This window comes from Choloepus didactylus, chromosome 3, assembly GCF_015220235.1.
Source record: "Choloepus didactylus isolate mChoDid1 chromosome 3, mChoDid1.pri, whole genome shotgun sequence".
NCBI lineage: Eukaryota > Metazoa > Chordata > Mammalia > Pilosa > Megalonychidae > Choloepus > Choloepus didactylus.
Window position 1 is genome coordinate 159,383,648 of NC_051309.1, and position 18,735 is coordinate 159,402,382.

The window sequence follows — 18,735 nt, forward strand, 5'->3', positions numbered from 1 at the left end:
GGTCAAGGTTCTGTCTGCTTTTGTATATGTTTGAAAACGTCCATAACCAAAAGTGAAAACAAAAGAGAGAGAAAATCAAGGATGACTCAAGATTTTGGGCTCAAGCAACTGGGAGAATGGATTTACCATTTACAGTTATGAGCAAAAACAGAGAAAACTGCACTTTTGAGCAATGGGACTATGACTTTAGTTTTGAACATGTTAATTTGAGATGTCTGTTAGACTTCTACATGGTGGTACCAAATAGGAAGTTGATTATATGAATATGGAACTCTGAGGAGTGATATGTGCTATAGATAGAAATTTGGAGTAACCTGCATATGGATGGCCTTTAAAGTTAGAGGATGAGATGAGTTCACCTGAAGAGTGAATGAAGATAAAGAAGAGATCTGAAGATTGAATACTCTGGCATTTTCAAGTTTAGAGGTCTGGAATATGAGGAGAAACGAGCAAACATGGGAGTTGGGGTGGGGTTATGACCAGAGAAATAGGAAGGCAAAAAGAGCCAAGCAAAGAAAGCATTTTTAAGAAGGAGGGAGTGATCAACTGACCCAAATACTGCTGACAGTGTAGGAAGATGAAAATGGAGAAACAGCCATTATGTTTGTCAACATGGAAATCACTGTCAATTTTTGAGCACCAGAGGACAAAGCCTGATGGAAGTGGTTCTGGAAAGATAAGGAAAATAAATGCAGACAGAATATGTAGTTCACATTTTGGTTTTGAAGGTTTTGCTATGAAGCGGAGCAGAGAAATGGGATAGTACTTGGAGAAGCATGTGTGGTTAAGGTCGGGTTTTTATTTTTAACAAAAAAGTAGAGAAGCAAATGATGATGCAGGGAAGACAAGCAACATTAGGGAGGATGTTCTGAAAAGAGCAGAAAAGGAAAAGAGTAGAAAAGGAGATCCAGTTTATATGTGGAAGTGTTGTCCTCAGGTAAGAGCAGAGAATTTTTTTCAACGTAACAGAAAGGAAGGCAGGTTAAGGGGGCATGGAAGGAAGAAGGTTTGTAGATTTGGTAGTGAGACCATGTGGAAGTTCTTTCTGATATCTATTTTCTTAGTAAAATTAAGAGCAAAGCCATTAAAATCAAAAGTGAGAATAAGAGCTAAGGTTTTGTAGATTTCATGAGAGAAGAACGGTGTGAAATAATTTTCTAGAACAAAAGAGTGAGTTGACAAGTTAAAAGCAGAATTGCCAGGTAGCAGTAAGGACCTACTTGAGGTTAATAGCCATGAACTGAAGTGAAATCAGACAGCATAATTTTGTGCTTTCTTTCAGGTGTTTTCAAATGCTCATGAGCAAGGAGATTGGATTTAACGAAGACCAAGTAAATCTGATGGTGAGAGAATGGGGCAACAGAATTGGAATGTATGCAAGGTAAAGATTATCATGTTAAACCATAGATCTTAACTGTGGAAGGAGGTAAATGAGAACATGATGTAGATGTAGGACAAATGCTAAAGTTAATGGACAGGTGATACTCCTGGGGCTGAAAAATTATTAGAGTAAGATGGGTGGTAGCGGTGGGAGTGTGTGAAGTTTAAAATCATTTTGAAGGGGGTCCAGTTATTGGCAATAATAAGGTCTAAGTTATGACCATAAGAGCATGTGGCTGGAGTGACAAGATCTTAGGAGGAGAGGATGTCAGGAGTCTGAGAAGAAGTGGGAAGTTAGCAAAGACCAAAAACAAATACATTCAAAATGGATTCAGAATGCCTCTAAATCAATCTCAGAAATGTCTCCTAAATTGAGAGATTTGGTCAAAGAATTTAGTGACAATAAAGGTGACTATTTACCTTACAAAGAAAGTATTTAAATGTAGATTAAAATTATGCTGTTGAAGATTAGTCACTGACTCTACTGTAGAAATTGAAACTTAAGTGGTGCTGTCAGTGATACATGATAGAAAACCGCTTCCAAAAATAGAATTTGCCATAGTAGGGCTTGGCATCAATGAAAGTCTTAAGAAACAATTACTTAACTTTTTGTATTTAAAGCCTAACATTTCTACTTTTACTAATGAAATCCAACAGTTTTAACTAAAGTGAAAATTATTGCAGCTATGTTTAAGTTTTCTAAGATACAATTTGAGAATATCTAGAATGTTCTAGTTCAGTGTACTGGGCTCAAAACCAACTAAACTTTTGAAATGCATCTTGGCTAGAATACATTCCTTTCATAGTATCATTGTCATCGTCTTCTTCATGTTTTCTCTTCAATGGATTTGATTCATTGGCAGTATTATGTGATGAAACCATGTTGGTAATAAGAATATTTTTGGGTTCAATCCTTGAAGGATTAATTAGAACATTTTGAACTGCAGTTGTGGGAACTGGTTTGGCAGGTGTGGACCGAGAAGGTGGAATCTGCACAGTAAATCTTTGGCTTGTCACTGACAATGGAGTTGCAACTTGATTTGGGACAGATACTGTTTGTGGAGCCGCTATAGTAGGAGTGGTAGGTGTGCTACTAAAAGCACCAGCTACCGGGGAACTAGTCTTCTTTGATTAGGTCCCTTTTTAATCAAGGACTTCAGCCTATAATCTGGAGCTGTTAAACAGTAGCTGTCGGGGGCAGTTTAGGTCCTGTGTATGGCTTAATCGGTGGTAAAGGAGTTTGATTTTTCTGCCTTGAGATATCCAGTAAAAACAAGTTATCTCTTGGAGGGTTCTTGGGAGCCGCCACCTTGCTCAGCTCCATGTTTCTAGCCGGTCTGGGTCCGGAGATAGAGGGCAGCTGGCGGGCTCCTCACTCAGGCCCCACCCCTCCTGAGGCTGGTTTGTAACTGTAGTCCACGAGGAAGCCATCTTGAGAAGGGCTTTATTGGAGAGAATGACAGTGGGCCAGGCACAAGAATCTTCAAGGAATGATGGGAAGTGGCCATGAGTTCTGCAGATGATGGAGGAAAAATGGAGGGAAAATGAGGTGACCAATTGCCAAACTTCGAAGGAGGCAAGTCTATTTAGGGAGAAGTAAAGGAGGATGACGTAGACTGGCAAACACCTCCAGTCCCCTTGAGAGAGAAAACATCTACCACTTGAAAGCTAAGGAAGACCAGGTTTTATTTAGAATAAGAGGTGAAGGTAATAAAGAGATGTATCAGAGGTTATAGGAAGTTTTGCTGATGATAGACAGTGAGTTCCAGAGAATACAGCAGAAGACACTGTTTGGGGAGAGTGTTGAAATCCAGTAACAGTAAGGGCTGAAAACTGTATGGGGGTATAAGTGGTGACTGGAGCTTCTTTTGGTTATTGAGATAGCATAGCATGAGTGTATATAACCTGAAACTGAAGAGAAATTTCCAAGATAATTTACTGAGTTTTGAGTATAGAGTAAATGAGAGCATTGCTTGTGCATGTGCTAAAGCATTTTTTAGACAATTCACCACTTTGACCAGTAGGTGGTGATGTTGACCCAAGATAGTTTGGTTGTTTTTCAGCAGAAAGGAGAAAGAAGGGGGTCACAGATCCTATCTAGGGGAGAAAAGACAGTGTATTCCCCACTTAGAATGCTGGTAGATTTAGATTAACCCTTCTTGAGTTTATCAGTCTAAAACGAATTAATGTTAGGATAGACAAACAAGTACTAAGTCTCGGAAAAGACAAGGAATTTTTTAAAATCTTGAACATAGAGGTAAGTATGGAAATACATGAAGTGCAAAGGATGGTGTTTTTACTTTTTTTTTTTTTTTTTTCTTGGATAAGAAACAGAAACAGAGAAAAGAGAAGAAAACTGCAAGAACTTACAGGCAACTTGAGACAATTCAGGGTGCCAAGCCATTGGAATTTCTCTTATTTTGCATTAATCCTGCTAGGCAAATGCATGAGGTTACCCAGATAAATTCTGATATTTATCTGAAAATACATCTTTTATAAAGGAAAAAATCAGTTTCTGCTAAAACAAACAAACAAATCACACTCCCTCCCTTTTCCTGCTTGCTTTGCGATTCAGAAGACAGAGTCTAGAAAGCCAGAGGCACAGTGACTACCTTTTCAGAAGAGGCTTAAAGAGGCAGATGCTGATCAGAGTCTATGAGCTTTGCATATTCATATTTCTCAGTCGTTCGGCAAGAAAATTCAGGTAGTGAGCAAGTGAAAACTCCAGCAGCCTTTGTGTAGCTTGGGGGTTTGCTCTTCTTGTATATCTGTGTAGAATCAACTCTATCAAATAAGGAGGTTCTCCCTGCATCCCCTCCCCAGTTGTACACTGAAGTTTTCAACTTCACCCTCAAGATTTTTAAGGTTTGTCAAAGGAATCTTCATAGTCTCTAACCATGAATAAAAATGATTTCAGATTCATTTCTAGCTCACATTTTATTTAATGGGATTAATTTAATTGTTTGAGTGGAACAGTATAGGTTTTTAACTGGTTGCTGGTAATAAGTAGAAAATTTTAATTTTTTTAGAAAAACATTCCAAGTACATTTTCACATACTGGGTTTATTCAAGTGGATTGAACTCTTCTTTAGTGTTAGTATAGTTACATCATGATTGAACAATCGTCTAGGACAAAAACAAACAAAACTCCTTTGTAATGAAATCAGCCATATTAAGAAAAAAAATCCTTAACTCTCACATGAAATTGATTTGCTGATTTTCTTGGTATTATTCTACATGTTAAAAATGCCATATATGACTATTTCTGCCCACATCTCCTATTTGACCCAATAAAATTGATAGTTAAAAATACTAGCCAAACCATGTTTGGTTAAATCCTCACATGAGGCTGTAGCTTCTGGGGTCTCACTTTTTGGAAGCCCAGAATTTTCTAAACTGTCAGTTTCTGGTTTCTTTGTACCCAAGAGTTTAATTCTCAGCTTATCTCTGTCCTCTCTCATTTTACTATAAGCCTGCGAGGAGAAGCCGGGCTACATCCTCCACGTGTAGTCTGGAGATCTCCTCAGCTAAGTATCCCAGTTCATCGCTTTCAAATTGTGTCTTCATTGGACACGAGGACACAATTTTGACAAATTCTCTGCCATTTTAAAACAAAGATTGACTTTGTTCTAGTTTGCTAATGCTGCTGGAATGCAAAACACCAGAAACGGATGGGCTTTTATAAAGGGGTTTTATTTGGTTACAAAGTTACAGTCTTAAGGCCATAGAGTATTCAAGTTAAGTCATCAACAATTGGGTACCTTCACTGAAGGAATACCTTCACTGAAGGAATACCTTCACCGAAGGATGTGGTGTCCGGAAAACCTCTGTTAGCTGGGAAGGCACGTGGCTGGCATCTGCTCTAAAGTTCTGGTTTCAAAATGGCTTTCTCCCAGGACGTTCCTCTCTAGGCTGCAGTTCCTCAAAAATGTCACTCTTAGTTGCTTTTAGAGTGTTTGTCCTCTCTTAGCTTCTCTGAAGTAAGAGTCTGCTTTCAACGGCTATCTTCAAACTGTCTCTCATCTGCAGTTCCTCTCTGAGCTCCTGTGTTTTCTTCAAAGTGTCCCTCTTGGCTGTAGCAAGGCTGCTACTTCTGTCTGAGCTTATATAGTGCTCTAGTAAACTAATCAAGGCTCATGCTGAATGGGCAGGGTCCATGGAAACTATCCAATCAGAGTTATCACCTACAGTTGGGTAGGGCACATGTCCATGGAAACAATCTAATCCAAACATTCCAACTTAATCCCCATGAATATATCTGCCCCCACAAGACTGCATCAAAGAACATGGCTTTTTCTGGGGGACATAATATATACAAACTGGTATAGCCTTCCTTCCAGTTTGCAGTGACACAAACATCATATCTGTTTAAACTTCATCAGAAGTTATCTTTAGGGTCTGTATTTCTTCCAACAATCTCTTCAAAGCAGTCTAGGCCTTTTCTATCAAGCTCCTCACAATTCTCAGAATCTTCCCCTTATTTGGTATTTGCAAATTCAGCAGCACCCCATTTCTCTGGTACCAAAATCTGTTCCAGTTTGCTAATGCTGCTGTTATGCAAAATACCAGAAATGTATTGGCTTTCATAAAAGGGGTTTATTTGGTTACAAATTTATGGTCCTACAGCCATAAAAGTGTCCAAACCAAGGCATGAACATGAGTTTATCTTCACTGAAGAATGGCAAATGGCATCCAGAAAACCTCTGTTAGCTTGGAAGGCTCATGGCTGGCATATGCTTGCTCCCAGGTTGCATCTCAAAATGGTGTTCTCCAAAATGTCTCTGTTTCAGCTTTTTGGGACAAACTCTGGGGTAGTATCTCCAAAGGATCAGCAACAGTCTGTTTTCAACAGGTATCTCCAAAATGTCTCTCTCAGCTGCAGCACTGAGCTCCTTTTTTTTGAGCTCTTGTAGGGTTCCAGTAAACTAATCATGACCCATGCTGAATGGGCAGGGCCACACTTCCATGGAAATAATCTAATCAAAGGAATTTCCCACAGTTGAGTGGGTCACTCTTCATGGAAACTACCTAATCCAAAGATTCCAACCTAATCAAAAGACTAATAAGTCTGCCCCCACAAGATTGCATTAAAGAGCATGGCATTTTGGGGGACATGATACATCCAAATTGGCACAATAGGATAGACAAGAATAAACTGACAGTCTGTTTCTCACAAAAGAAGAGGAAGCAGAATAAATGGGCATCAATACAGGTGGTTTTGTACATTTGTTGAAGATGCTCCTGGAAAATATTTTCTGATGGTTTCTATTTTGTCAGTGAAATAAGAATCAAGATTATCAACTAAGAAATAAAAGAGAAGAGAAGGAAAGAGGAATAAGGTTAGAAGTAATAATCTATGGGAAATCAAGAGTGATTAGATGAGGGAAATGAGGTGGCGTTACAGAGTAGTACTAAGTGCACATTGACATTAGTGGTGATGGATTTACAATGAGACCAACCAAGTCCCAGGGCAGTATAGGGGAGGACTTGGGTTTACCCAAATGTGGCTTTATCCATGTGTCTACAACTTGGGGAAAGAAGAGCAATGGAGTATAATTTAGTCTAAACAGTCTTGGGTGGGAGTAAGGTGAAGTAAAAAGTTGCCCGAGATAGTGGATTTGGAGATTTTGGTGGAGAAATCAAGAATGTGTAAGGTAGGTGTTCTAGTTTGCTAATGCTGCCAGAATGCAAAACACCAGAAATGGATTGGCTTTTAAAAGGGGAATTATTTGGTTACAAAGTTACAGTCTTAAGGCTATAAAGTGTCCAAGGTAAGTCATCAACAATCGGGTAACTTCACTGGAGGATGGCCAATGGCATCCGGAAAACCTCTGTTAGCTGGGAAGGCACATGGCTGGCATCTGTTCCAGAGTTCTGGTTTCAAAATGGCTTTCTCCCAGGACGTTCCTCTCTAGGCTGCAGTTCCTCAGAAATGTCACTCTTAGTTGCTCTTGGGGTGTTTTTCCTTTCTTGGCTTCTCTGGATCAAAAACCTGCTTCCAAGGGCTGTCTTCAAACTGTCTCTCATCTGCAGCTACTCTCTCAGCTGCTATGTGTTCTTCAAAGTGCCCCTCTTGGCTGTAGCAAGCTTGCTCCTTCTGTCTGAGCTTATATAGTGCTCTAGTAAACTAATCAAGGCCCATGCTGAATGGGTGGGGCCACATCTCCATGGAAACTATCCAATCAGAGTTATCACCCATAGTTGGGTGGGGCACATTTCCATGGAAACAGCCTAATCCAAACATTCCAACTTAATCCCCACTAGTATGTCTGCCCACACAAGATTGCATCAAAGAACATGGCTTTTTCTGGGGGATATAATATATACAAACCAGTACAGTAGGGTTGGAGAGAAAGATGCTTGAAAATGAGTTATGGAAAAGGTAATAGAAAGGTCTAGATAACCTTGGAAGTAGGTAGTTGAGGTATTGTGAAAAACAAGATCCTGGAGAAGAGGTGGTCAAAGGCCTGAGAACTCACACTATTTGACGGATCATCTCCATATGTTGAGATGATTGGAATGGCTGATAGTGAGCCAAGAACTAAGGTCTTCAAGGAAGGATGGAGTGACCTGAGGAAATGTAGGGAACTACAACATGGAGGAGTAGTTGGTGGAGCTGACAAATGGCAAGAGCTTCAAAGGAGTTGGGAGGTTTAGGGACAAGGAGAAAGCATCACCTGAAAGTGGCTATAAAGAGCACAGAGGAGAGATGCCACTTCCATGTCCAATTGCACTCACTACCTGAGGGGCTTCAGGGGAAATAGTGTCCTCAGGGGAGGTCCAGGATTCAGATATGGCAAGATAAGATTGAGGATATAGAAGATTTTGTTGATTTCAGATGTGAGTTCCAGAGGGAACAGTGGGGAGGGACTATGGTATGCAGAAGGAAGAAATATTGGTCAGATTATCATGAGATTAACAGAGCCATATGAGGGATGAGTGTTAGGATGAAGGGCATGATCTGGGAATTTTGGCCTTCTTGTGGGTGCTGAAGTAAACAGAGATGGGGAACTTGGGCAGACAGTGGTGATGATCTGTGAGTACATTGCAGAGGGAAGGCAGGGGTCCTGTCTGCAGCAGGCAGAGCTTTAGGGTTCATGGTTCAGTCATTCTGATGGTGGCTTTGAGGGTAATGCAAATGTGGTGGCACCAGGGACCTAAAGGGTCTTTCACATAGTCAATTTATACAGTCAGTTAGTGACAGACAGTGGGAAGTTCTTTAAGTGCTTCCATCAGTGTGGACAAATTAGTTTTCTCCATCTAAAAGGATAATGTAGTAAATGCTTTCCCTGGTGTTTTCTAATCACTCTCGAGAGAACATCCATCATGCAACATCACTGAAAGAGAGGATCAGATCGATTTCTCTTTAGTAAGAAAATAAGTATTCCACAAAGCATATAAGCAATACAAACATTGAATTTAAAAAATTACTCAAGTTCATATTTTTGTTGGCTTGGAATTTGAGAGATGAGTAATTCTGAGGTAGCTTGGTATGAGTTTCATTGACAGGGAAATCACTTTTCATCAAAAACATTTATTTGACTTATTAAGGGAGCCCATTTTAGGGTTGACTTTGAAGAGTGTGTCCTAAAGTGGGAAGATTATTTTTGCTGTGGAACAACCTCCCACAGGACACTGATACTGTTAGGATCATCTGGTGGTTTTCTTTCCATTGTTTTCTGCAAAGAAAATGTTAGTGATAAATTCAGGAATTTAAGACTTTGGATATCCTTTTGGAAGGGGAGTGACACTTAGGAGAAAAAAAGTAAAGCACTTGAGGTTAAAGAGAAAATAGGTAGCACTTATTTTCTTTCCAAATCAAAAACAGCTTCCATCTTTCTCTTCCCTCTTGAGTCAGAAAGAATAAAGTGATATACAACATCCAGTCTATTCCTATGACTTGAGGCATGACTGCAACTAATCCTCTATGACTAAAATCCAACATGCTGTTGAGGCCACATGCAAACACCACTCATTCAGAAATGGGCTTTTCCTCTGAACATCTATGCACAGTTTCTGCTCGAGCTTGGAGAAAAGTTTGACTCAGAGGCTACTAAAAATGAAGTAATACTTAAAAATTTTTCTTTAGCTGGCAATAAACTGAGAATGAAATCAGTTATGGCCACCGAATTTTTAAAACATGAGATTTTTCATTAACTTGATTGTTTATGAAAAGCAATGCTAGTGGTGGGGAGTAGATTGCTTGTTTCTAACCTCATTGTGTTGAAGACTAGAATGAAACTATTCTCAGGCAGGTTTTGCCTGCCTACTTGAAAATTAGAGAAAGGATTGAAGCATTAGTTTACTGTAAGCTCCTATAAATGTTTAAAAAGCTGATAGCTGTATGGATTTGCCCTGGATGGTTAATTTCACATGTCAATTTGGCCAGGTTATTGTGTCCAGGTTGTTTGATCAAACAAGCACTGGCCTAATTGTTATTGTGAGGATATTTTGTGGACTTAAATCATCAGTAAGTTGACTGCATCTAGAGCTGATTACATCTACAACCAACTGAGGAGCTTACCTTCACCCATGAGAGAAGGCTCATCCAATCAGTTGAAGGCTTTAAAAGAAGTGCAATGTCAGCAGTCAGAAGAGAAAATGTCCATCTCAACTTCAGCCATCCAGCTTCTCCTGGAGAATTCTTTGAAAATCTTAATTGGAGTTCCCAGCTTTTGACCTGCCCTATGGAATTTTGGCTTGACTATCCCCACAGAGGCATGAGACAATTCTTATAAAAATCTCATAATATTTACATGTATCTCCTGTCTGTGAGAACCCTGACTAATATGGCTTTGGTACTGGAAATGGCTCTTAAGAAACAGAATCTTAAGGGTGAAATTCTGAATTGATTCTGGGGTTCTCTAATCTGATTAGGTTCAAAGGCACTAATGACTCTATTTACAACAAGATGGCACTGATAATCCATGGGGTGAGTTGGCAATAGAGATAAGTAACATATCACCACTGGATAGGGCTACTCAAATGCTTATAAGAGGCAAGGTTCTGGGTGAGAGTGTTTTTCACACCTTAACAGATTTCTGTGGAATTAAATGTATAATGATATTGGCTGGTTGCTCCTAAATATGCAGAGTAAAGTTGTAAAAGAAAGGGATGAGCTCAAGCCTTCAGATTTCCAACTTACATACCACATGAAGGATGTGAAAGTTTCTATTTTCTGAAAGAAAATCTTATTTTGCATGGCCACAGACTTGAGATTTCTGAAAGCCAAACCCTGAGTCTCATTGTGTGAGTGGCTGAACTGCAACATAAATTAAATTCCCAGTGTTGCAGGGTGTCTGCTATTAGAGGGAAGGCATTGATTGGAAAGGAATGGATCTTGAATATTGGAATGAGGACATATAGGTTGATAATGATGGAGTGTGGACACTGAAACCCTAGATTCTGCTGAGTTTTTCTGAGATAAACCTGTAACGGTTGGCCCTGAGGAAACAGCCATTAGACCTCCAGTCTGCCCTGAGGAATCTGTCATCCAACTTCCACTTCAAGAGATTAACCCTGTTGTTCCTGATAAACCTGTGATCATATCCCCTGAGCAAACAGCCCTCACTCCTGTCTGAAGAGATTAATCCTGTTTCACCAGATGAAACTGCGGTGGAATGCCCTGAGGTAGTTGGCATGCCCTGAGATACTTACTTCTCTCATGACCCACCCTCACCACCCCTCTTTTCTTCCAGACCAATAACTAGACTGAAATCCCAACAGGCCTCAAAAGGTGAGGTACAAAGTGTGTCCCTTGAGGAGGTGCACTACGTTCCCAAAGAACTGCATTATATTTCTAATTTCTATAGATAGAAATCAGGGGAATATGTGTGGGAATGGATATTAAGGGTGTGGGATAACAGTGGAAGGAAGGACTACAAAGTTGCAAATATTTTGTTGAGGATTTTTGAATCTATATTCATTAGAGATATAGGTCTGAAGTTTTCTTTTCTTGTAGTATGTTTATCTGATTTTGGTATTAGGGTAACATTGACTTCATAGAATGAGCTATGTAGTGTTCTCTCTTCTTCAATTTTTGGAAGAGTTTGAGCAAGAATGGTGTTAATTCTTCTTAGAATGCTTGGTAAAGTTCTCCTGTGAAGTCATCCAGTCCTGGGATTTTCTTTATTGGGAGGCTGTTGATGACTGATTCAGTCTTTTTACTTGTGATTGATTTGTTGAAGTCTTCTGTTTCTTCTCAAGTCAGTGTAGCTGTTCATGCATTGCAAGGATGTTGTCCTTTTCGTCTAAGTTGTCTTGTTTGTTGGCATACAGTTGTGCATAGTAACCTCATATGATCTTTTTTATTTCTTTGGGGCCTGTGGTAATGTGCCCCCCATTTCTGATTTTATTTGCAGCTTCTCTCTTTTTGTCTTTGTCAGTCTAGCTAAGGGTTTGTCAATTTTATTGATCTTCTCGAACCAATTTTGGGTTTTATTGATTCTATTTTTTTATTCTCCATTTCATTAATTTTGGTTCTAATCTTTGTTATTTCTTTCCTTCTGCTTGCTTTGGGATTAATTTGCTGTTATTTCTCCCATTTCTCCAATTGTTCAGTTAGGTCATTGGTTTTTGCTCTTTATTCCTTTTTAATGTAGTGTTTATGGCTGTAATTATCCCTCTCAGCACTGCCTTCACTGCATCCCATAAGTTTTGATACACTGTGTTGTCATTTTCATTCATCTCATGATATTTACTGATTTCTCTTGCACTTTCTTCTTTGAACCATTGATTGATTAAGAGTGTTGTTTACCCTCCATGTATTTGTGTATTTTCTGGTTCTCCATTTGTGACTGATTTTCAACTTCATTACATTATGGTCAGAGAAAGTGCTTTGTATAATTTCAATCTTTTTAAATGTATTAAGGCCTGTTTTGTGCCCAGCATATGGTCTGTCCTGGATAATGTTCCATGAACACTTGAGAAGAGTATGTATCCTGCTGTTTTCGGGTGTAATGTTCTGTATATGTCTGTTAGGTCTAGTTCATTCATCATATTATTTAGGTTTTCTGTTTCTTTATTGATCCTGTTTAGATGTTCTAGCCACCATAGAGAGTGTTGTGTTGAAATCTCACACTATTATGGTAGAATCATTTATTACTCCCTTTAGTTTTGCCAGTGTTTGCCACGTATACTTTGGGGCTCCTTAATTAGGAGCATAGTTATTTATGATTGTTATTTCTTCTTGATGAATTGCCCCTTTTATTTATATATAGTATCTTTCTTTATCTCTTATATAACATTTGCATTTAAAGTCTATTTTGTCCAGTATTAGTATAGCTACCCCAGCTTTCTATTGGTAACTACTTGCATAAATAGCTTTTTTCCATCTTTTCACTTTCAATCTATTTGTATCTTTGGGCCTAAGATGACTCTCTTGTAAATAGCATATAGATAGATCATATTTTTAATTCCATCTTCCAATCTGTCTTTTGATTGGGGAGTTTAATCCCTTAACATTCAAAGTTATCACTGTAAAGGCAGTTCTTAATTCAACCATCTTATCATTTGGCTTTTATTTGTCAAATATATTTTTTCTCTCTCTGTTTATCCTTTAAGTTACCCTTATTAATACTCTTCAATCCTGTACCCTTCTCCAGACTTCTCTCTCCTGTCTTTTCAGCCAGCAGCATTCCGTTTAGTAGTTCTTGTAGGGCTGGTCTCCTATTAATGAACTCTCTCAGCTTCTGTTTATCTGTGAATATTTTAAACTCTCCCTCATTTTTGAAGGACACCTTTGCTGGATAGAGAATTCTTGGCTGGCAAATTTCTCTTCCAGTATCTTAAATATATTGTACCACTGCCTTCTTGTCTCCATGGTGTCTGATGAGAAGTCCACATTTAGTCTTATTTGGATTCCCTTGTATGTGGTGAATCACTTTTCTCTTGCTTTAGAATTTTCTCCATCTCTTTGGCATTTGACACTCTGGTTACTATGTGTCTTGAGTGCTACTCACTTCAGGTATTAGAATAGAGGCTGGAGTCACCCTTTACATGGTCTGTTCATGTAGAAGGTTGAAATAGATCCATTCAAACTGTTGAAATAGGTCTCTTCCAACTGTGAGGCTTTTAAAAAAAATTTTTCCCAAATTCTAATGTTTCTTAACTCCAATGTTCCCCCCAAATATAAGCTCTTTATGTGACAGTCAAGTCTTTAAAAAAAATTCTATCCCACCCTGGTGTCTTTCTCCAGATTCTACAATTCTTTGTATCTTCATTCTTCATCCTTTCTAACTTCCACCCACAGTGAAACTAAAATCCTAGAGTTCTAGGCAATGGTTATCAATCTTGGCTGCACATTATAATCACATGGGGAGCTTTAAGAATCATTGATGCCTGAATCTCACTCCCAGAGATTCCAATTTAATTGGTCTGGGTTATAGATTGGGCCTCAGGAATTGTAAAGCTCCCAGGTGATTCTAATATGTAGCCAAAGCTGAGAATACTGCTGTATAGAGAGAATGATTGTGTGACCCTGATGTTACTCATCTGGTGGGGAGGTGGAGAGATTCAGTTCTCCTAGCTCATTCTGTTTTTCAGTGTCACTGGCTGCCTCCAGGTAGGTAAGCAACAGCTGCAGGTGAATCTGGAACAGATGTCAAGCTGGAATTCCATTCCAGCAATTACTCTCTCCTCAAACTTTTTCTTTCTGTTAAAAAGCTGCCTCTCCTACTCTCCTACTGATTTGAGGTTAAACAGGCCTCAATTGTGCCCCAACCAGTTATCCTGGGGACACAAGTATCCAAGCCAACACAAGAAGGGAAGGGCAGGATTTCTGTACATGGGTTATATAAGAAAAACACAAAATTGCACGTAAAATATTGCTATTTTACATATACTGACTTATGCAGAAATTTTCTTTTTCTCCACCCCTGTTCTCTATGCTATGAAATTCTTCACTATGGGATTCCCTATCAATGCTGCATCTGCTGCAGTTTACTTTCTTTTGTCACATCAGGTTTAGAGGAATGAGTTGACCTTTCTTTCCTTTTTCTAATCATTCTCTTGACCCCCATAGATCCAGGAAGGAGACCTAAGCCTTTAAGATACAATCATTTCCTTTGCCCCACCTTGAGGCTACTCTCCAAAGACAAGGATAAAAGTGCCACCCAACTATTTCTCCAATTTCCTAACCAATGTTTCCTAACCAATATTTTACATACCACTATGATCTATTATTATGGAAACCGAGTAACTGAAAGAATAAGTGATCTTTCCGATCTCTGAACTCTTTAAAGAAAATGGGGGTGCACTTCCAGTTTGCCCCACTCAAGAGAAAGATGCTCAAGGTATAAGTTTAGAGGATAGGCTTCCATTACGCATCTTGATTTAAGTGAGGGCTTACCGTTATCTTGAAGTAAGATTGAATTATCCATCCATGTCACAGAGCTAGAGTGTCCTTAACTAATTAAACTGTAATTTGAAGATGAAGATGTTATTCTTATTATATTTAAAAATAGTATATTGAAATTTAGTGTTCCTATGACACTGGGAGGCAGGAGAGTACAAGAATGGGAATATTCAGTGAGAAGGTATTTAATGAGAGCAAGAAAAGAACTCTTTAGGGAGAAAGACTTGGAGGTTGCAGGCCTTTTAATGTGAACTACCTCTCATGGGTTGAATTGCTGACACCTCAAACTTTCTGGAGTCAGAAAGTCTGTTCAAAATAGTTACTCTTTATGAAAACTTCTTAAAATGTTTTGAAAAATCCTGTCCATTCACATATATTTGCAAAGGTAAATAATATTTCAATATGTTTATAAAAGCCAAATGCTTGGCCTATGGCTTCACTGGGGATCCATATTATTCTCCAACAACAACAACAAAATCAATCTTACTTTAAAAAGGGACTTTCATTTTAGGCTCCCTGGAAAAGCATAAAATAGAGAAATATTATTTGTCCTTACAAGGTCTGATAAATAATTCAGACCAGCTATGAATCTCAATGGGAAAAAAATAAAACTTTTTTCTTTTTCAGTGAGTCTCAGTTCTCTCTCTGAAACATGGTAAATATCATCCTTTACCCTTTAGTCTGATTTACTTTAGTCCTAACCAAGTCCATTTCATTCATGTCTCTAATTGAAGTCTAATCTCTTTTTTCAGACTGTCTAACATTTGCTGTACGGGGTAATGCTGACATTCATAAGTGATGGATTCTGCTGGCTCTGAGTCTCAGGTGTCACACAGATACCCAAAGTTCCAGGGACCATCCAGGTTTTCCACAAAGAGCTCAGCCTCTCAGAATTTAGAAATAGCCATTACAACTCAGGAACGGAAGAAACTGCTGTTTAAGAGCTTAGAATGCAGAAAATTTTACAATAAACCTTCCCCTGATAACCTATGCTCTCAGACTCAATTCTCAGAGTTTGTGCATTATAGTTAGTCCATATTAGTGAGGGATTATAATGTTTTTCTTTTCATTTCTGGTTTATTTCACTCAACATACTGTCCTCAATGTCTATTCACCTCACAACTTCACTCCTTCTTGTAGCAGCTTAATATCCCATTGTATGTATAAACCACAGTTTGCCATTCTGTTCATCAGTTGATGTACCCTTAGGCCACCTCCATCCACTGAAAATCATGAATACTGACACCATAAACCCCACTGTGAAAATGTCCACTCATGTCCCTCTTTTCAGTTATTCTAAGTATATACCCAGTAATCAAGTTTTGGGACCATATGGCAACCCCATGCTTAGCTTCCTGTGGAAGCACCACACTGCCCTCCAGATGGGCTGCACCATTCAATTTCCCCAACAGTGGTGATTAGGTACATACCTTTCTTCACATTTTCTCCAGAACTTGTATCTCTCTGTTTATTTTTAGATAGTTTTATTCACACAACATACATTCCATTCTAAGTAAACAATCAATGGTTCCCTATATAATTACATAGTTATGCATTCATCACCACTAAATATAGGAGGACATTTCCATTTCTTCCAAAAAGAAAGAGGAAGAGGCAAAAAAAAAAAAAGCAAGAAGCAAAAAGAAAAAAGAAAAAAAAAGAAAAAAATGGCAACTAAAAAGCAACAGAAGAAAAAAATTAAAGTAAAATACAATAAAAAAGTCAGACAATACCACCAAATGTCAAATATCCCCATACCCCTCCCTTATATCCCCCTCTCATAGACATTTAGCTTTAGTATATTGCCTTTGTTACAATTAATGGAAGCATATTACAATGTTAGTGTTAACTATAGACTCTAGTTTGCATTGATTGTATTTTTCCCCAATACCACCCTGTCTTAACACCTTGCAAAGATGATATTCATTTGTTCTCCCTCATGTAAAAACATTCTTATATTTGTACATTTAATCACAATCACTGACCTCTCTAGGTTTCACTAAGTTATACAGTCCCAGTCTTTATCTTCTATCTTACCTTCTGGTGTCATACATGCCCCTAACCTTCCTCTTTGAACCATACTCACAGTCATCTTTGTTCAGTGTACTTAAAATATTGTGCCACCATCACCCAATATTGTGCTCCAAACCTCTGTCTCCTGTCTTCTCCTATCTGCCTGCAGTGCTCCCTTTATTATTTCCTGTAGAGCAGGTATCTTGTTCACAAACTCTCTCAGTGTCTGAAAATATTTTTAACTCTCCCTCAGTTTGGAAGGACAGTTTTGCTGGATATAGAATCTTGCTTGGCAGATTTTCTCTTTCAGTATCTTAAATATATTATACCACTGCATTCTTACCTCCATTGTTTGTACTGAGAAATCTGCACATAGCCTTATCAAGCTTCCCTTGTTTGGGATGGATCACTTTTCCCTTGCTGCTTTCAGAATTCTGTTTGTCTTTGACATTTGATAATCTGATTTATTAGGTGTCTTGGTGTAGGTCTATTCAGTTCTATTCTGTTTGGGGTACACTATGCTTCTTGGATCTGAAAATTTATGTCTTTCATAAGAGATGGGAAATTTTCAGTGATTATTTCCTCCATTATTCTTTCTGCGCCTTTTCCCTTCTCTTCTCCTTCTGGGATACTCATGGCACTTATATTTATGTACTTCATGTTGTCCTTCAATTCCCTGTAACCCTGCTCATATTTTTCCATTGTTTTCCCTATCTGTTCTATTGTGTGTAGGATTTCAGATGCCTTGTCTTCCAGTTCATGAATCTTTTTTCTGCCCCTTCAAATCTGCTGTTTTAAGTCTCCATTGTGTTTTTCATCTCTTGTAATGTGCCTTTCATACCCATAAGTTCTGCCAATTGTTTTTTCAAACTTTCAATTTCTTCCTTATGTTCGCCCAGTGTCCTCTTTATATCCTTCATCTCTTTTGCAATATCTTCCCTTAACTAATTGACTTGATTTTTGAATTGATTCAGCATATTTGTTTGAAGATCTTTAATTAGTTGTTTCAACTCCTGTATCTCATTTGAAGTGTAAGTTTGTTCCTTTGACTGGGCTGTATCTGTGGTTTTCCTCATGTGACTCATAATTTTTTGTTTTCTAGGCATCTTGTTTCCTTGATTAACCCAATCAGATTTTCCCAGACCATATGGGCCCAGTTCACAGGAGGAAGGTGTAATCAGTATCAAGTTTCTCTGAGAATGAGACCCAGCAGGTTGTCAGAGTTTCCTGTGATGCCTCTAGACTCTGTGCCTTTCCTTTCCTACCCAGCAGGTAGTGCTTGTCAGCCTGCAGCTCCTCACTGATGTAAAGGCATGTGGTCCCTTTAATTCTCTGTGGACCCTATCCTGGTCAGGGGTCTAGGGTGTCAGAAGCCAAGCTTAAGTTGTTTCTTGTTCCCCACCCCCAGGCCCTGAGGTCTGAATTCTCTGAGGGGGGGGGCAACAACTTGAATTGGGCCTTGCCACCCTTTTCTTAGGGAAGATATACCAATTAGGGAATTATCTCCTACACTTGAATTCCTCTATTGTCTCTCTGACTCTCTTAGCTCCACCCTTGCCTGGGTCAACACAGACAACTGAAAATGGCTGAGGGTTTCTCAAATGAGCTACTTAGAATGGAAGAAAAAAATGAAAAAGAAAGAAAGCCCCTTTTCAGAGCCAGCCCCCAGCCCCCCAGTTTCACAGGTCAACTGGTGTTGGTATCTATTTCTCTGTGTCCCATTTCTTGTGACACAGCCATTTTCTAGTATTCTTAGCACAGCCATCTCCAAAAGCCTGTTTTTATTTATTTATAATTTTCCATCAGCCCCACCTCTTCTCTGCCAGACAGACCTCAGGGTTCCTTTCCTGCTTGCTCCAGGTTTGTCTGTGCTTGTAGCTTATATTCAGTAGTTCAGATTTGTTAATCAAAACCACAATTGAAGCTTAATTGAGTTGCTTTCCCTCACTCCAGGTAACCTGCTTCTTTTTTTCACAGGGAAGTGTTCC

General features: G+C 38.9%; 1 pseudogene; it reads right to left on the reverse strand.

The window, feature by feature from the left end:
• Positions 1 to 2,130: 2,130 nt before the first annotated feature.
• Positions 2,131 to 2,704, reverse strand: LOC119530508 (annotated as a pseudogene).
• Positions 2,705 to 18,735: the final 16,031 nt, after the last annotated feature.